General features: G+C 37.7%; 2 protein-coding genes and 1 non-coding gene across 9 annotated transcripts in view; 1 reads left to right on the forward strand and 2 right to left on the reverse strand.

Annotated features, from left to right (window-relative positions):
* The window catches only part of LOC143673734 (cytosolic carboxypeptidase 1-like), a 108,327-nt gene extending 106,064 nt beyond the window's left edge, over nucleotides 1-2,263 (reverse strand). For 3 of the 6 annotated variants that reach the window (XR_013170573.1, XR_013170569.1, XR_013170566.1), the window contains exon 1: nucleotides 2,092-2,263. The gene's annotated coding sequence lies outside the window, so the exon portion shown is untranslated. The remainder of the gene's footprint in view (nucleotides 1-2,091) is intronic. The other 3 variants (XR_013170567.1, XR_013170570.1, XM_077148621.1) reach the window with 3 other exon arrangements.
* LOC143673735 (cytosolic carboxypeptidase 1-like) overlaps nucleotides 1-19,948 on the reverse strand; it is a 295,645-nt gene that overhangs the window by 112,228 nt on the left and 163,469 nt on the right. The gene's annotated exons all lie outside the window — the stretch shown is intronic.
* On the forward strand, nucleotides 7,423-7,484 carry LOC143675342 (U7 small nuclear RNA). Its single transcript, XR_013171569.1, has one exon. It is a non-coding gene; the product is annotated as a U7 small nuclear RNA (small nuclear RNA).

The following is a 19,948-nucleotide window of genomic DNA, read 5'->3' on the forward strand; positions in this document are numbered from 1 at the left end:
TTCCATGCACTATGGTACCTTTCCAGAACCTACGATCTCCAGATGGGTCCCTGGACAAGATAAGTCCTGAAATGCAGAGGGCCCAGCCTCTCCAGAACATCAACAAGTTCCATCCTCCTATCCCACATTATATACAGCCCCCTATAACATGAAAACGATAGAATGGGCATAGCCCAAATACCACTAAAGAGTGGGACAGAAGGATCAACGTAGATGGTGAAGTTATACAGAGAAGGTCAGGTTTAACAAACTAGTATGACTGCTGAATCAGTATACTGCTATTTCTTTTAGTTTCATGTATCTTAGAGCAGTTAAAAGTAAATACATAAAATTGTGGAATTGTAACCCATACCAAATTCTAAAACCTGCTCTACAAGTAATTGTTGTGACATATTTTGAAATTTATCGTTTTTTTGTATATATGTTATTTTTCACAAAAAAATTGATTGTGATGATAAATTTCATGTAACATCTATATGGTGATATGTGAACGACTGTATACTTCTGATGATTACATAGTATGTGAATATATAATATATAAAAAAGTAATTAATTTTAAAAAACAATAAAATCAAGGAAACGAAAACACCTAAATTCAAAACTTAATAGAAAATACCAAAAATGAACTATTTTTCTCACATTTTGTGTTAACATGTATATAAACACAAAATTTCTCATTTGAACCATTTTCATGTGTACAAGTCAGAGATATTAATTGCATTCACATTACTGTTCTACTATTGCCACTATCCATTACCAAAACTTTTTCACCACCCCCAACAGAAATTCTGTACTCATGAAGCAATGACTCCCCTTCTCCCCACAACTGTACAGTACCCTGTAATATACTTTCTGTCTCTATGAATTTACTTTTTTCGAGGTATAGTTGATATTTTAAAAATTATACAACATTAAGGAGAAAAAAAGTATTTGCAATATATCCCAGAAAAATGTGGGCAGTGAATAAAAAAGTATTTGCAAAGTCCCTTTGAGAGAATGGGAAGAAAGAAAGTTGATAGTCAACTTTCCCACTTGAGGAATTCCTGATATTCTCACAAGCAGTGTGGACAACCAAATCAATAGGCTGAGTCCTCGATCTTGGGGTTCACCCATATAAAACTTATTTCTGCAGAGCACAGGCTAAGTCTACTTGAAATCAGGCCTAAGAGTCACCCTCCAGAGAACCTCCTTTGTTGCTCAGATGTGGCCCCTCTCTCTAAGCTAACCTGGCAGGTGAACTCACTGCCCTTCCCTCTTGGGACCTGATTCACAGGGGTATAAGGTTCTCTGACAATGTGGGACAGAATCCCGTGATGAGCTAGGGCCTGGCATCAAGGAATTGAGAAAGCCTTCTTGACCAAAAGGGGGAAGAGAGAAATGAGACAAAATAAAGTTTCAATGGCTGAGAAATTTCAAACAGAGTTACAAGGTTATCCTGGAGGTTATTCTCATGCATTATATAGATATCCCTTCCTTAAAACTCCAGATAACAGTTAATGGGTTGCAGTACATAAGCAAGTGATGAATTACAAAATGTAGCTTAAAAAATGGTACATCATGGTGTCATTCCTGGCTCTTACCCAGCATGTTGTAGAGCCAGTGGTTGCTCCCAATGTGGGTCTGTGACCCTGTTCCAGAGAGAGCAGAGTAATCCCTATGCATATACTAAGTTGCCTGTGTTTGGTGCCAATACATTAGGTGGCAGTCTGATATACTAAACTAGGGAACTATTCTATAGCTCACCCCTCCAAAATGTGCCCTGCAAGCAAAACAGCAGTTTGCAGACAGCTAAAGTAGTACAAGATCAATTACATCACAGTGGCCTGCAGGAAAGAATTACCTACTTTTAAGTCCTATAACAGAGCACCCAGGGAGAAAGTCTATTTCACAAAGAATAGAGGGGGCATTTGATTTCCTGTAAATGGGGGGACACCTAAGGCCAAGAGCAAACATAAGCCCCAAAAAAGACATCAAAAAAGACGGAGAGGAACCTGCACTTCACATTCACCTCAAGTTGATCTCACGCTGCACCGGACAGCGGAGGGGCGGCCGAGCGGGCGGGAAAGGGGAGGAGGCGGAGGGGGCTCTCACCGGTATGATGGGGCGCTGACAGGAACGGGCCGAGCTGCAGCACCCGGCTCGGCGCCTATGGCGCCGGCAGCTCCTCTCCGGGCGCACGGCGTATCCCTCGCCGCCAGCCGCTGGGGTGTTTTCATACAAACCCCGGTGGCAGGACAGGCGGCGGCGGCGACGGCGGCGGCACCTGCCCGCCTCCCGGACAACGTCTGCACGGCGCCCCGCCCACCACACGCCAGGAGGGGGGCGGGGCACACGCGCAGCCGAGAGGGAGGATGGGCGGGGCGCACGCGCAGCCGAGAGGGAGAGAGGATGGAGCTCACGCGCGGCTGTGCAGGACTCGCCCTAAGCCGCGAAGCTGAGGGAGGCTGTGCTCACCTTGGTCCATGGACGCCGGTGCGGCCGCAGCATAAACGACCAGGTCAGTGGGTGTTCGGCTGTTCAGGTTCGTCAAGTCGCCCTCCCGTACGCCCCAGCGGGTGTCCTCGCCTCCTCCCGAGACTGAGCCGGTGCTCACCCCCACCACCCTATTAAGAGGATTCAGCCACAGCGGACTGGCGGTTCTTACCTCTCCCCACGTGGTTTCAGGGGTCTCCTCAGACCCTGGGGACAGCGGTAATGCCTATAGCTTCCCTGACCTCTAGGAGAATCGACCTTAAGAGGCTGAAAGGGAAGTGCTGTGACCACACCTGGGCTCCTAGAAAATACAAGCCCCATGCAGGGTACTCCAGTATACCCCCACCTTCTTTATCCTTAGATCCACTATTTTAGCACTTTGCCTTCATCTGTCATCTGTTTTCTGAACATTTGAGAGCAAGTTGTATACATAATACTTCTATGTAATTTCCTATGAACAAGGTTATTAATTTATGTAATCACCTTATGTGCAGTTATCGAGTTCAAGAGATTTAACAGTTTTTCCTTAGGCTGCGACAGTGTCCTTGAGCCCTTTCTCCTCCATTCTTAGTTCCCACCCAGTATCTGTATTACATTTGTCATTTTCTCTTTCTTTTTTTAATTGTGTAAAGATGTATATAACATAAATCTTCCCATCCCAACCCCTCCCAAGTATACCATTCATTGGAATTAGTCGTAGTATTAGGTATCCTCACCACCATAGGCTATTAGAACTTTATCTTCACACCAATCAGAAACCCTATACTCATTTTGCATGAACTCCCCATTACCCCTGCTCCCCATTTCTAGTAACCTGCACTCCTATTTTGTGTCTCTATGTGTTTGCATATTCTTGAATAATTGCTTTTTGGTTACCACGAGCTTAAATACTAAATCTGTAACAATCTAGTTTGCTTTGATACCATCTTAAATTCAAGAGTAGCTGGGTGGGCGATGGTGGCGCAGTGGTTCTCGCCTGCCATGCCGGAAACCTGGGTTCGATTCCCAGTGTCTGCCCATGTGAAAAAAAAAAAAAGAGTAGACACAAACTGTATACCTATACCCCCTTTTCCCTCCACCTTTATGTAGTTCGTGTCACCAATTACGTTTCCATATAATGAGTCAAACCACTGATATATCATTAAATTTTGTGAATTTGCCTTTTATTAGATCCTATAGCAAGTAAGAAGTGGGTTTACAGACCAAAAATGCAGTCATTTGTGTTTAAATTTATATTTACTCATGCTATTATCTTTACCAGAGATCTTTGTTTCCTTGTGTGGCTTCAGTCTTCTGTTGGTAGATTTCCCTTCAATTTGGAAAATTCAAATTAGCATTTCTTTTAGGGCAAGCCTAGTGGTGGCAGAGTCTGCAGCTTTTGTTATCTGGGAATGTCTTAATCTCACATTTTTGAAAGACTTAATTTTGTTGGATATAGAATTCTTGGTTGGCAGTTCTTTTTGCTTTCAGCACTTATTTTTGCACTGCCTTGCCTCTATGGTTTTGGAGGAGAAGTTGGCATTTAATCTTATTCAGGTGCCCTTGTATGTGTTTTATTCCTTCTCTGTTGTGGCTTTCAGAAATCTTTATCTTTGCCATTCAGCAATTTGCTTATAACATGGTGTGGTGCGTATCTTTTTAAATTTATCCTGTTTGGAGTTCATGTTATATATTGGATGTGTTGGATTGTTATTTTTAAATGAAGTAACATTTTAAGGATTTCTCAGTTTTAGTTTCTAATACTATAAATATCTATAGATATAAGTACATAAACAAAAGCTTTTGGAGGTTCTCAGTTTGGAAAAGAGTGAAGTTATCCTGGAACCAAAAAGTTTGAGAACTGCTCTGCTAGTCTAGTGGATAGTAGCTTACTGGTTGATATCTCCACTTTTCTGTTATTCTCCCCCATTCTCGCCCCAATTCCTTCCCGAACTAATCTCTGAAAAATGTTAAATCAAGCCAGGTCATCTTCTGTGTAAAACTCTAATGGCTTCCCCACTGATCTTAGAATAATATTAACATGGACTGAGAGGTTTTGCATGATGATAAGCCTTCTGCCTACCTCTCCATTCCCTGCTGATGCATTCCTTCCTCTTGCTCACTTGGTTCTTGCCACATTGACTGTTTTTGGGTACATGGCCTGGAATCGAACCCAGGTATTCTTCCACATTGCCTTTTTATTTTTATTTTAAATATTTTTAATGAGAAATCTTCACATACATACATTCCATACATGGTATACAATGAAAAGCCACAGTGACTTTTTTTAAAAATGTATTTTATTGAGGTATTTTCACACGCATGCATTTCACCCAAAGTATACAATCAGTGGCTCACAATTTCTTCACATAATTGTGTATTCATTACCACAATCATTTTTAGAACGTTTGCATCACTGTAGAAAAAGAAATAAAAGGTAAAAAGGAAAAAATTCCTACATCCCATACACCTTAACCCTCCCTCTCATTGACCACTAGTATTTCAATCTCCCCCCCCTTTTTTTTTTGCCCCTTATCCCTCCCTATTATTTATTTACTTTTTGCTTTTATTTCTTTACTCATCTGTCCATACCCTAGATAAAGGGAGCCTCAGACACAAGGTTTTCACAGACACGCTGTCACATTGTAAAATTACACAATTATCTTCAGGAATACAATATTACACAATTATCTTCAGGAATCAGGGCTACTGGAATGCAGTTCAGCACTTTCAGTTACTTCCCTCTTCTGTTGTTGTTGTTTTTTAAATGGATGAAACGTAACAGACATCTCATACATAGTGTACAGTCAGTGGCTCACAATATCATTGCATGGTTGTGTATTCATTACCATGACAACTTTTTTGAACATTTGCATCACTCCAGAAAAAGAAATAAAAAGGAGAAATAGAAAAAGAAATAGAAAAAGCTCGTATGTATCATACCCCTTACCCCTCCCTCTCATTGACAACTAGTATTTCCATCTACCTAATTTCTTTTAATAAATAATTTATTTATTTATTGTTCCCCTATTGTTTGTTTATTTTTTTACCCATATTTTTTACTCATCTGTCCATACCCTAGATAAAAAGAGCATCAGACACAAGTTTTTCACAGTCACACAGTTACACTATAAAAGTTGTATCATTATACAGTCATCTTCAAGAAACAAAGCTATTGGAACACAGCGCTACAATTTCAGGTACTCCCCTCTAGCCACTTCAATAAACCATTAACTAAAAATGGATATCTATATAATGCATAAGAATAATCTCCAGGATAACCTTTTGACTCTGTTTGAAATCTCTCAGCCACTGACACTTTATTTTTTCTCATTTCTCTCTCCCCATTTTTGGTCAGGAATGTTTTCTCAGTCACTTGATGCTGGGTCACAGCTCATCCTGGGATTTCTGTCCCACATTGCTAGGGAGATTTACACCCCTGGTAGTCGTGTCCCATGACAGGGTGAGAACAGGGAGTTCATTTGCTGTGTTGGCTTAGAGCAACAAAGTAGGTTCTCTGGGGGTAACTCTTAGGCCTAATTTTAAGTAGGCTTAGCATATCTTTTGCAGGAATAAGTTTCATAGAGCGAATCCCAAGATCGAGGGCTCGGCCTGATGATTTGGTCGTGCCTAGTCACATTGACTTTTTAGTTCCTTTACCTGTTAGAAATTTTTTCCTGCCTCAGAACTTTTGTACAGTTTGTTCTTGCTTCCTGAGCTGCCTTCCATGCTTTCCATTCCTCCTCATCCTCAAATTCTGTGCAAAGGTCAGTTTCTTATGGAAATTTTCCCTGACTGTCTAGAGTAGTTTGGGATTCCCTATTGCATTTTCTCAGAGGTCCTTGTTTTTTTGTCATAACATTCATTAGTTTTAAATTTTATATATTTATATGATTATTTGATTACTGCTTTCTGTAAAGATGGAACTGTAGCTGTTAACTGTGGTGTCACCAGAGCCGAGTACTTGGTAATATTTGCTTACAAATGAATCTAGGTAATCATGCATAATAATATGTATTTAACAATAACTACTTATTGTTGAGTCCTTACTGGGTGCTATTAGGCCTTATGTACATATAATTTCGTGGCTCTTGCCATCTCATCTTAAATTGCTCTCCCTTTTGCTCACTCTCCAACCATAACTCTTGACTGCCTCAAGATGTTTAAGTCTTCTCTCTGCTTATGGTTCTTTTACAACTTTTCTTAGCCATTGATCCTCATATGAAGCACAGAACACAGAAAATGATTTGAATGACTTGCCAGTTTTTCCTCAAGGATGGTCCACAACCAACATAATTTTAATTATATAGGAGAACTGAATTTTTTACATACTGTGTGTGGTGTGCTAGTGAATGTTTATCAACTAGCTTTCCAGGAAGAAAAGCCTTGACTCATAGTGTTTTCTAATTTCCATGCTGTAAATACTCTCACGATGGTAGCTTTCAAGCTATCAACATGAAAATGCCTCACAAAATTCCTGAAAATTTGATAGTCTGAGCTGGTAGGAGCCGTTACTTACTGTAGATTATTTTAGGGCAGGGGTTGGGCAAACTGTGGCGGGCCTTCCATTTATTTATGTGCTAATGGCTGCTTTCAGAATAGGCCAGTATGGCACATGCAGTGGAAAATATTTTCTGTCTATCCCTTGTAAAAGGGAAAAATTGCTGACCACTGTCTTTATGGCGTTAGGGCTTTGTGTTCTAGAGCTTGTGAGGGTGTTCCTCAAATTCCTCATTGCAAAGTTTAGCAAGACTTCTAGAACAGTGCTGTCCAATAGAAATATTATGAGTCACATTTGTAATTTAAAAATTTGTTTTTCCCTTCAGACCCTCAAGGGACTTCCCAATATTTTTAAAGTATCAGCTGACTATAGTCTGAGATGTAACCTGTTATTATATTAAGTTATACAGAATTACAAAGCCTCTTTCCTGTTCTGGACTCCTGGAGTTTGGGTTGCTAAAATGAGCTATCCAGTGTTGCAGCTCTTTTAGAATTTGTCTAGTAGGTTTTCTGGCTTTCGCCGGAAAACCCTCATTTTTAAAAAAATAAAAAATAAAATGAGCTATCCAGATAGGTCTCATATATACTCTGCCTTGGTCTCATACAGTAAATGAAGGTCTATAGTGTATACACTATCGTCTTTTACCCTGCATTCCAATTTACCTTAGACCCAGCCAGATTTGCTTCGTTTTCAACTGTAATCAAGGCCTGATTTCTTTTTCAGTTACTTTAATTGTAATTATATGTAACTATGCTAACTTTCAGGGCTGTAGCACTTCATTTCGCAGTCTTAGGTATCACAGAGTTGCTCAGAGTTTCAGGGAAATACCAGACAGTGTCTCAGAATTTAGAAATACATTTACAACTTCAGACTGTGTGTCTACTGTCAGGGCTTACAATCTAGGCCTTAGAAGTATTTTCTGAGAGAGTGATCTTAGCACATTTGTTCTTTTGTTTCTGGCTTATTTTACACAACACATTGTCCCCAAGGTTTATTCAGTTTGTCATGTGTCTCTCAACATCCTTCTTTTTGTTAGCATACCATGTTCCATCATATACATGTATCACATGATGCATTCTGCTTCTCAGTCATTGGGTACAGTGGCTTCTTCCATTTACTGGGCATCATGGATAATGTTCAAAAGAAACCATATCTTAGAGTATCCTCACTTGGTTGTACAATCAGTAGCACTTTAAATTTTATACCATTTTCATTGGTCCATAAAAACAAAGAACTGGCAAACATAGTGTCACCAACTGTCAAATCAAAACTACCTCTTATCACTTGTCTTTCCCTCTCAATTAGTTGCCCTTGGAACTGTTGATGTCTTCCTGTTAACTCTTGGCCATAGCACGCATTTTTACTTTTTCCCCATACCCCTCTACTGTTGACTCTTTGTCCAGTAATGAACCTTTGAAATAGTTCATGTGAGAACTTATTTATAATTGTAGGTTTAATTAGTGGTACACATGGTACTACTATATATCCACTTTAAATCATATTCACCTTCACTATGACAGTGTTACTTATAAACCCACTAATTAGCTCATCATTTCTATCTGTTTGCTTGCATTGGATTCAGCCTCTTTGGGTATCCTTTCCCCATCTCCAGCTTTGGAGTGCCTCTAGGTCTGTGTGATGGTTAGGTTCTGGTATCATCTTGGTCAGGTGATGTGTCCACTTGTCTGGTCCTGAAAGTGCTGGCCTAACTGTTGCTACAAGGATAGCTCATGTCTGGTTGATAAACCAGAAGACTAGTTTATTAATCTAATCAGATAAACTATTAATGAAGAAGAGAGACATTTTCACTGTTTTTTTTCAGCCAGTGAACCTCTCCTATGGAGTTCATTAAAACTCTTCATTAGACCCAGTCTTGGGGTTTGTTCATATGAAACTCAACCCCACAAAGGATAGGCTAAGCCTACTTAAAATTAGGCCTAAGAGTCACCCCCAGGAGAACCTCTTTTGTTGCTCAGATGTGGCTTCTCTCTCTCAGCCAACATGATAAGCAAACTCACTGCCCTCCCCCTCTCTACATGGGACATGACTCCCAGGGGTGTGGACCTCCTTGGAAACATGGGACAGAAATCCTAGAATGAACTGGGACTCAGCAGCAAGGAATTCAGAAAACCTTCTTGACTGAAAGGGGAAAGAGAGAAATGAGACAAAATAAAGTGTCAATGGCTGAGAGATTCCAAATGGAGTTGAGAGGTTATCCTGGAGGTTATTTTTATGCATGAATTAGATATCACCTTGTTAGTCAAGATGTAATAGAGAGGCTGGAGGAAAGTGCCTGAAAATGTAGAGCTGTGTTCCATTAGCCATGTTTCTTGAAGATGATTATATAATGATATAGCTTTAGCAGTGTGACTGATTGTGAATACCTTGTGTCTGATGCTTCTTTTATCTACAGTATGGGCAGATGAATAAAACATATGAATTAAAAATAAATAAATAATAGGGGGAACAAATGTTAAAATAAATTTAGTAGATTGAAATGCTAGTGATCAGTAACAGGGAGGGGTAAGGGGAATGGTATGTATGATTTTTTTCTATTTTCTTTTTATTTCTTATTCTAAATTGATGCAGATGTTCTAAGAAATGATCACGATGATGAATATACAACTATGTGATGAACACATGTTCATATTGTATGTTGATTGGTTTTATTAATAAAAATTTAAAAGAAAAAAAGTAACATACAGTGAAATAAACAAACAAAAAAAACCTTCACTGGAGCTGCAGCTTGACAGCCTGCCCTACTGATTTTGGACTCTTCTGTTTCCACAGTTGCATAAGACCAACCTTTGTAAATCTCATATTTACAAATATTTTCTGTTGGTTCTATTTCTTTAAAGAACCCTGACCAATACAGTCTACTATATTCTATAATGTAACCTGAGACTACTTTTACCAAAGTCATAATACTGAAATCATACAGTATCTGTCATTTTCTGTCTTTCTTACTTCATTCAGCATTATGTCCTGAAGGTTCATTCACGTTGTCATATGCTTTGAGACCTCATTTGGTCTTAACTGCTGCATAATATCCCATCATAGGTATATACCATATTTTTGTTTATCCACTTGTCTGTTGATGGGCACTTGGATTGTTTCTGTAATTTAATAATTGTAAATAATGCTTCCATGAACATTGGGGTGCATGTGTCTGTTCATGTCACTGCTTTCAGCTCTTCTGGGTGTATACCAAGTATTGGTATTGCCGGGTTATGGGTTATCTCAATATTTAGTTTTCCAAGGAATTGCCAAACTGTCTCCCATAGCAGTTGCACCATTATACATTCCCGCCAACAGTGAATAAGTATTCCAATTTCTCCACATCCTCTATTTTTCTGTTTAATTGCAGCCATTGTTATTATTTTTAAATAGGGGGTAAGATAGGGGTCTTTTTTCATTCTTTTAGCTATTGATATCCAATTCTACCATGCATGTTTATTGAGAAGACTGTTCAGTCCAAGTTCAGTGGATTTCAGTGCCTTATTGAAGATCAGTTGTCCATAGATTTGGTGGTCTATCTTCGCAGTCTTGGTTCAGTTCCATTGGGAGATAACTTCTGTCTTTGTGTTTTCACCACTGTAACTTTATAGTAAACTTTAAAGGCAGGAAGTGTTAGCTCTTACTTGGCTCTTCTTTTTAAAGATATTTTTAGCTATTTAAGACCTCTTTCCCTTCCAAATAAATTTGATAACTAGCTTATCCAAGTCTTCAAAGTAGGTTGTTAGAATTTTGATTGATATTACGTTGATCGATTTGGGTAGAATTGACATCAACCTTCTTAAAATCGTGAGTGTGTAATGCCTGTTCATCTTTTCTTTTAGCAATGTTTTGTAATTTTTCTGTGTACATTTCTAGATATCTGATTCTTTTGGTCACTATAGTGAATGGGATTTTTTCCTTAATTGTCTCCTCAACTGGGTCATTGTATATTGAGGTATTCCTGATTTTTGTACACTGATCTTGTTGTATCCTGCCACTTGGCTGAATTTGTTTCTTAACTCCAGTAGCTTGCCGTAGATTACTCTGGGGTTTCTAAGAAGAGGATCATGTCATCTGCAAATAATGAAAATTTTACTTCTTCCTTTCCTGTTTGGATACCTTTTATATTTCTTTCTCCTGACTAATCTCTCCAGCTAAGAATACTTGTACAACATTGAATAATAATGGTGGCAGTTGGCATCCTTGTCTTGCTACTGATCTTAGGGGGAATGGTTTCAGTCTCTCATCATTAAGTATGATGCTGGCTGTGGGTTTTTCATATTTTCCCTTTATAATAATTGAGAAAGTATCCTTTCATTCCTATCATTTCAAGTGTTTTTATCAGGAAAGGATGCTGAATTTTGTCAGTTTTTTTTATCATCAGTTGATATGATTGTGTGATTTTTCCCTTTCAATTTGTTAATGTGCTGTGTTACATTGATTGATTTTCTTCTCTTGAACCACCCTTGCATTCTTGGTGTAAACCCCACTTGGTCATGTGATACAATTCTTATAATATGTCTTTGGATCTGATTTGCTATTATTTTGTTGAGAATTTTCACATCTATATTCATTAGGGAGATTGGTTTGTAGTTCTCCTTTCTTGTATTGTCTGTATCTGATTTTGGTATTAGAGTGATGTTAGCTTCATAAAATGAATTAGTGTTCCTTTTTCTATTATTTTTTAAAAGGGTTTGGGCAGGATTGGTGTTCATTCTTTCCTGAATGTTTGATAAAATTCCCTTGTGGAGCTATCTGGTCCTGGGCTTTTCTTTGTGGGAAGATTTTTTTTTTTTTACTTAGCATTTTTTTTTATTAATTAAAGAAAAAAAAGAAATTAACACAACATTTAGAAATCATTCCATTCTACATATGCAATCAGTAATTCTTAACATCATCACATAGATGTATGATCATCATTTCTTAGTACATTTGCATCGATTTAGGAAAAGAACTAGCAAAACAACAGAAAAAGATATAGAATGTTAATATAGAGAAAAAATAAAAATAATAATAATAAAATAAAATAAAAAGAAAAGGAAAAAGAAAAAAACATAAGACACAAACAAACAAAAAAACTATAGCTCAGATGCAGCTTCATTCAGTGTTTTAACATAATTCCATTACAATTAGGTATTATTGTACTGTCCATTTTTGAGTTTTTGTATCTAGTCCTGTTGCACAGTCTGTATCCCATCAGCTCCAATTACCCATTATCTTACCCTGTTTCTAACTCCTGCCGGTCTCTGTTACCAATGACATATTCCAAGTCCCACATCAGTGGGACCATACAGTATTTGTCCTTTAGTTTTTGGCTAGACTCACTCAGCATAATGTTCTCTAGGTCCATCCATGTTATTACATGCTTCATAAGTTTATTCTGTCTTAAAGCTGCATAATACTCCATCGTATGTATGTACCACAGTTTGTTTAGCCACTCGTCTGTTGATGGACGTTTTGGCTGTTTCCATCTCTTTGCAATTGTAAATAATACTGCTATAAACATTGGTATGCAAATGTCCGTTTGTGTCTTTGCCCTTAGGTCCTTTGAGTAGATACCTAGCAAATGGTATTGCTGGGTCGTATGGCAATTCTATATTCAGTTTTTTGAGTAACCGCCAAACTGCCTTCCACAGTGGTTGCACCATTTGACATTCCCACCAACAGTGGATAAGTGTGCCTCTTTCTCCGCATCCTCTCCAGCACTTGTCATTTTCTGTTTTGTTGATAATGGCCAATCTGGTGGGTGTGAGATGATATTTCATTGTGGTTTTGATTTGCATTTCTCTAATGGCCAGGGACATTGAACATCTCTTCATGTGCCTTTTGGCCATTTGTATTTCCTCTTCTGAGAGGTGTCTGTTCAAGTCTTTTTCCCATTTTGTAATTGGGTTGGCTGTCTTTTTGTTGTTGAGTTGAACAATCTCTTTATAGATTCTGGAACTAGACCTTTATCTGATATGTCGTTTCCAAATATTGTCTCCCATTGTGTAGGCTGTCTTTCTACTTTCTTGATGAAGTTCTTTGATGCACAAAAGTGTTTAATTTTGAGGAGTTCCCATTTATTTATTTATTTCTTCAGTGCTCTTGCTTTAGGTTTAAGGTCCATAAAACCGCCTCCAATTGTAAGTTTCATAAGATATCTCCCTACATTTTCCTCTAACTGTTTTATGATCTTAGACCTAATGTTTAGATCTTTGATCCATTTTGAGTTGACTTTTTTATAGGGTGTGAGATACGGGTCCTCTTTCATTCTTTTGAATATGGATATCCAGTTCTCTAGGCACCATTTATTGAAGAGACTGTTCTGTCCCAGGTGAGTTATGATTTTTTTTTTTAATATTCATCATCATGATCATTTCTTAGAACATCTGCATCAATTCAGGAAAAGCAATAAAAAGAAAACAGAAAAAAATTCATAGATATCATACCCCATACTGTGGGAAAATTTTTGACAACTAATTGGATCTCTTTACTTGTAAATGGTTTGTTGAGCCCTTCTATTTCTTCTCTAGTCAGTATAGGTAGTTCTTGTATTTTTGGGAATTTTTCCATTTCACCCAAGTTGTCTGGTTCATGGTTTTCTCTTATGATTTTTAAAAATTTCTTCAGGATACATGGTAGTGATTTGCCTCTCATTTCTGATTTTATTTGCATCTTCTTTTCTTCTTTGTTAGTCTAGACATTCATCAATTTTATTGATTTTCTTGAAGAACCAGCTTTTTGGTTTTGTTGATTCTTTCTGTTGTTTTATTGTTCCCCAGTTTATTTCTGCTTTAATTTTTGTTATTTCTCTTCTTTTATTTGCTTTGGGATTAGTTTGCTGTTTTTTTTCTCTGAATTCTCCAGGTGAACATTTAAGCACTCAAGTGTTGATCATTGTTTTCTTTTTAATATAGGCATTTATTGCAGTAAATTTCCCTTTCAGCACTGTCTTTGCCACATCACCTAAGTTTTGATGTGTTGTAGTCTCGTTATCATTCGGCTGCAGATATTAACTGATTTCTCTAGCAATTTCTTCTTTGACCCACTGATTATTTAAGAGTGTGTTGTTTAATCTCCATATATTTGTGAAAGCTTTGGTTCATTGGTAACTATTAATTTCTGCTTTCATTCCATTGTGGTCAGAGAAAGGACCTTGGATAATTTCAATCTTATTAAATTTATAAAGACCCAGTTTGTGTCCCAGCATATGATCTGTCCTGGAAAATGTTCCATGTGTGCTAGAAAAGAGCATACAGGGCAGGCCACGGTGGCTCAGCAGGCAAGAATGCTTGCCTGCCATGCCAGAGGACCCAGGTTTGATTACCGGTGCCTGCCCATGTATTAAAAAAAAAAAAAGAAAAGAGCGTATATCCTGGTGTTTTGGGGTGTAATAGTATATTTATGTCTATTAGGTCTAATTCAGTATCCCATTTTTTAGGTTCTCTGTTTCTTTGTTGATTCTCTCCTTGTTCTACATATATAGTGTAGAGTGATATATTGAGTTCTCCTACTGTTATTTTTGAAATGTCTACAGGTCCCTTCAGTTTTGCCAGTGTTTGCCTCCTGTACTTTGGATTTCCTTGATTGGAAGCATAAATATTTATGATTGTTATTTCCTCTTGGTGAATTGTCCCTTTTTAATTAACATGTACTGTCCTTTGTCTCTTATGACATCTTTACATTTAAGGTCTATTTTATATGATACTGCTGTAGCTACTACTGCTTTCTTTTGGTTACAGCTTGCATAGAACATCTTTTTCCATCCTTTCACTGTCAATCTAAATGTGTCCTTGGGTCTAACATGCATTTCTTGGAAACAGCATACGGCAGAGCCTCCCCACTCTGTGCCCCCTGGGATGGCTATTTCTAGCACCTGACTAGAGACTGCTCCCAAAGTCTGGGAGTTATGACTCTTGTAGTGGACAGCTAAGCCCATCTTTGGGCCCCCCACGGACGCTGCGAGCTGTTGGGCTGTTCAGGGAGGTTTCTTCAGGCAGCAGCTGGGGCAGGCTGGAGTGGAAAGATAGTCAGTGCCCTCCAGTATGCATTGCACCCCACCCCCAGTGGGGGGATCGTGGTCTGTCTGACCCACCCTGCTTTCCTCATCCCAAATCCCCCTTCTCTGTCTTCCCCCAAACACTGTGGAAACCGTTTTTGATTACTCGCGCCCTGGGACCACAGTCTTGGTCGTTCTCTTACCCTCCTCCATGCCATCTTGTGAATTCAAGATATGGAGCAGGGGTGAATTCAGTCCACTCCACTCTGCCATCTTTGATGGCTATGTTTTATATTTTTTGCATGGGTAGGCACTGGTAATCGAACCCAGGTCTCTGGCACCACATGCAAGAACTGCCACTGAGAGGTGGCTACGTTTTTAACGTGTGATATAATACCTGGGTATTACTGGGTCATTTGGAGGATTTTGTGACATAATATGTGTAAAGTTTATATGCTATACTTGTATTGGTTTCTTTCCTCCTGTACCTTTTTGTTTGCCAGTGAATTACGTTTTAAGTTTCTGGAGTAGAAGGAAGCATAGCATATGCATAGTGAGACATTTTTAGTTTGTTGATCTTTGTTGGATTTAGATCATAGAAATTCTTTTAGAAAATAGATTTTTATATATAATATGCACTAGCATTTGTGGCTATGTGTTCAATTTTATGTTTATAAAAAGATGCCTTCCTCATATACCTGTTCCTTAATGTAGTTGCTTTTCATACTTGACATATTTTGTTAGATTTATGTAATATTTTAAATAAGGTAATCAAATGTCAGGCATTTGCATACCTATTGCATATGGGTAATTTATCTTTCATGGACATGTTTTTATATGGCATTAGCAATTTTAAATAAGGAACTGATTCAAAAATAAAAGAGATCCTTGAAGGAACTTTGAGTTAAAATAATAGCAAACGTTGAATGTTGTATATTGTTCATACATCTGTTAAAAAAATTCTTGTTGTTTGTGTTTGGTTGTACAGGAAATGTGTGTGTTTTATCTCCAGAGCTTAATTAAGGTTTATTCTTTTGATAGATTGCGAGGTTTTTCTACTTAATAAGTACTTTTTTTTTTATTAAATGAAAGTGTTCTAGTTTGCTAGCTGCCAGAATGCAATATACCATGAACAGAATGGCTTTTTAAAAGGAGAATTTAATAAATTGCTAGTTTACAGTTCTAAAGCCAAGAAAATGTCCCAATTGAAACAAGTCCATAGAGATGTCCAATCAAAGGCATCCAGGGAAAGATACCTTGGTTCAAGAAGGCTGATGAAGTTCAGGGTCTCTTTCTCTCAAGTGAGAAGGCACATGGCGAACACAGGGTTTCTCTCTCATCTGGAAAGGCACATGGCAAACACGGCATCATCTACTAGCTTTCTCTCCTGGCTTCCTGTTTTGTGAAGCTCCCCAGGAGGCATTTTCCTTCATCTCCAAAGGTCACTGGCTGGTGAACTCTCTGTTTTGTGGTGCTGCAGCATTCTCTGCTCTCTCTGAATCTCTTATAGGATTGCAGGAAACTAATCAAGACCCACCCAAATGGGTGGAGACATGCCTCCACCTAATTCAATTTAACAATCACTCTCGATTAAATCACATCTCCAGGGAGATGATCTAATTGCAGTTTCAATTATACAATACTGAATAGGGATTAGAAGAAATAGCTCCCTTTACAAAATGGAATTTAGATTTAAAATGGCTTTTCTGGGATATATACATCCTTTCAAACTGGCACAGAGAGAAAGAGGCAGAGACTGTTTATACGCAGGTTTGGGTTGTGGAAATGTAAGAGGTGACGATGTTTTTTTAACCAGCTTAAAATCAGATTAACTCCATTTTAAAAGTGTTTCTAGTTCACAGTTTATGTTAACAATATTTGTTGTTGCATGTGTGTGAATGCTGTAACTAAGCGTTTTTCACACATTTCTTAATTCTCCCATCAGTTGTACAGGAAAAATGTATCAGTTTTACAATTGAGGAAACAAGCTCAGTGGCAAGGTCACAACAGCTAAGTTAAGTGACAGAACCAAGAATTGATTTCAGGTCTGTGTCTCCAAAACATTCTTTTCTAATGTAGTTATACTTTTATTCTCCCCATCCACACCATTTTTGTGTTTCATTTTCTTCTCCCAAACAGTCAAGAACAGGGAGTAAGCAAAGTGGGCCCTGAACAGCTGAGATTGGTATCATAAAAAGTTATTACTTTATTAAATCTTACATATTCATTTCAGGACAGGAAATTCTTTCTATATTTTTTTTTTTTATCATTTTCTAACTCTTGGTTATTTATTTGCCATTTCTTCCATAGATTAAAAACAGCAAAATTTAAGTTTAATTTAGTTTTAAGACAAGAACTGACAGTCTTGTAGAAAAGCAGATATGAATACCTTGAGAGTCTGAAACCTAATCACCTAAATTGCAGAATAGCAATTGCTATTCATACCGGTAACTCAGTATTATCAAAAATGAGTTATATTCAATAGAATTGAAAACAGTTTTGGTGCTCATAGTGGGTAAACTTCAACTAGCTGGAGAATCCACTGATGTGAAATATGATGTTTAGACAATGTTGAGTAGTGGAGGGGCTCCTGATTATTGTGTTCTACATGCTGGATTGATTTCAAATCACCAGAGATTCTTTGAGGTGCATGAGAATATTTGATATTGTGGTTGGTGAGAAAGTATCTCATAATTCTCAGTTTTCAACTCCTCCGGTCTGTTGGTTATCATCATAGGTTGTGCAAAACCAGAATAGGAACCACATATATTTGTAGAAATTGTGGATCCTTAGAGATCCATTCCGTCATGTATTTTTCAATTTGAGTTGGTGGCGACATGAAGTTAAGGACAAAGTTAAGTGTATGTGTGTGTGTGTGTGTGTGTGTGTGTGTGTGTGTATATATACACTTAAATATCTAAATGGTCTGGAAATAATAATGGAAATTACAACAGTTTTTCCTTCCTGGTTTCCATTCTTCTCTAGATATGAGATGAAAACACGTTGTGTCGTTTGTTGCAATGAATTTTGTGTGTCCGCAGAGGGATAGTGTCTGGGTTGTCTTTGTTTAAAGCAGGTTTGAGATTTTCCAAGATTGTTAATTAAAAATTTTTCCATGTCAATACTTAGCTTAAATGATTTTGTGTTGTTGTTTAATAAAAGCAAAGTAGATAAAGATCAGACATGAAAGTAAAGTTCAAATGTTAGAGAAAAAAATTCTAGAAATTTTGAAGCCAGTGTAAACAATTTCCTGCTACATTTTTTTTGGTTAAAGGGAGGGGAGCAAAATAGAAGTTTTAAAGACACCTGAAATATGTGCAGAATTTTTGCCCCTTCTACAAAAGTCATTTAGATAAAACAGCAGTGTTTTAAATTGATCATATTTGAATTTTAAAAGATCTATATAGTTTATTTGGAAAATTACATCATATCTATTTGCTATGGTCCAATTAAAATTAAGATGTCTTTGATTTTGTTTCAGATGGAGTGACAGCTGAATTTATAAAGAGTTATTTATCTCCTGTTTTTTTTACTGGTTTGGTTTAAGCTTTGGATACTTTATAGAGAACAAATCATTATCATATTGGTCTTCTACTTGGGAGTTAAAATCCCTGAATTGTTTGGCAGTGCTTGTTTATGATTTGAAATTTATTTTTTATACAAACTGAATGTTTTATAAAGACTGGTGGTCACTATGCAGTTCACTTTTTTTTTTTTTTTTTTTTTTTTTTAAAGACAGAGAGAAGGAAGGAAGGATAGAAGGAAGGAAGGAAGGAAGGAAGAAAGGGAAACATCTTTAAACATTTTCTTGTTTTATTGTATTCTGTTTCTCCGTTTTTGTTACATGGGCTGGGGCCGGGAATCGAACCGAGGTCCTCCGGCATAGCAGGCAAGCACTTTGCCCGCTGAGCCACCGCGGCCCGCCCTATGCAGTTCACTTTTGAACATATGGTACTAGAATTATAGCTGTACCTTATTACCATTTGTAAAATAATGTTTTCCTGGGAAAATGTTTTCTGATTTTCAGCATGAAGTACCATAAACTAATACTAATTACCTTTAGTAGCATTCAGAACCAAGAGTTCCATGCGTTTGGAAAATTCTAGTATCAATGACGTTAATTGTTAACAGCTCTGTAGTTCTATAAGAGAAGATGGTTTCTCATGGGTCTGTTAGTACTTTGGTTAACTCAGGTTTTGTGGTGAAAATTGAAAGAGATGGGTGTCAGATGCAGTGTAGCTGCCTAATAAAATAGGCATGTAAAATAGGTATGTAAATGATTTTTTGTATGTGTGCCGTAGGATTATACTCTTCTGCATCTAGAACATGTTAGAGAATCCCTTAGTCTCTCCAGGAAGTCCTGATTATCCTTAAAATCCTGACATTTGTAACCCATGCTTAAAGAGAAGGATGCTCTACCTCTTAAATATTACAAAGGGCTCAAGTGAACTGTTGCTGTTCTATGAACTTCAGAGATTGCTGCTCGTTTGTCTATCAGGTCTTAACTGTCCCCACCAGATAAGATGCTCTTGTCAGACCTGCTCATAGGTGATCATCTCTTATTCTTGAGTGATCACTTCTGTTACTGTTTCTCCTACTCAAAACAAGGGCTTCTTCATCCCAATTCCTTTCAGATGATCTACCAAGACAGGGCATATTTTAGCTTTCTAGTGAATCACTTGAATTTGGAATGCTCAGGAAAGTTGGCTACCTGTGTTTTGACTTCCCGTTGTTTCTTATGTACAGGACATTCTCAAGTCAACTTTTAAAAACTGTTTTCAGTGAAGTATGGCACAGAGGAATGCACACATCATAAATGTACATCTCCATGTGTTAGTATAAAGGTCAAGAGGTAGAACATTGCCCAGACCTCAGAAGTCCCTTTGTGATCATTTACAGTCACTACCTTTCCCAAAGAAAAACACTGTTTTCACTTTGACACATGGATATTGGTTTTTTTTTTAAAAAAGAACACTTTATATAAATGAAATCAAAGATTATGTTCATTTGTTATTGAC

The sequence above is a fragment of the Tamandua tetradactyla genome, chromosome 2 (genome assembly GCF_023851605.1).
Source record: "Tamandua tetradactyla isolate mTamTet1 chromosome 2, mTamTet1.pri, whole genome shotgun sequence".
NCBI classification, from domain to species: domain Eukaryota; kingdom Metazoa; phylum Chordata; class Mammalia; order Pilosa; family Myrmecophagidae; genus Tamandua; species Tamandua tetradactyla.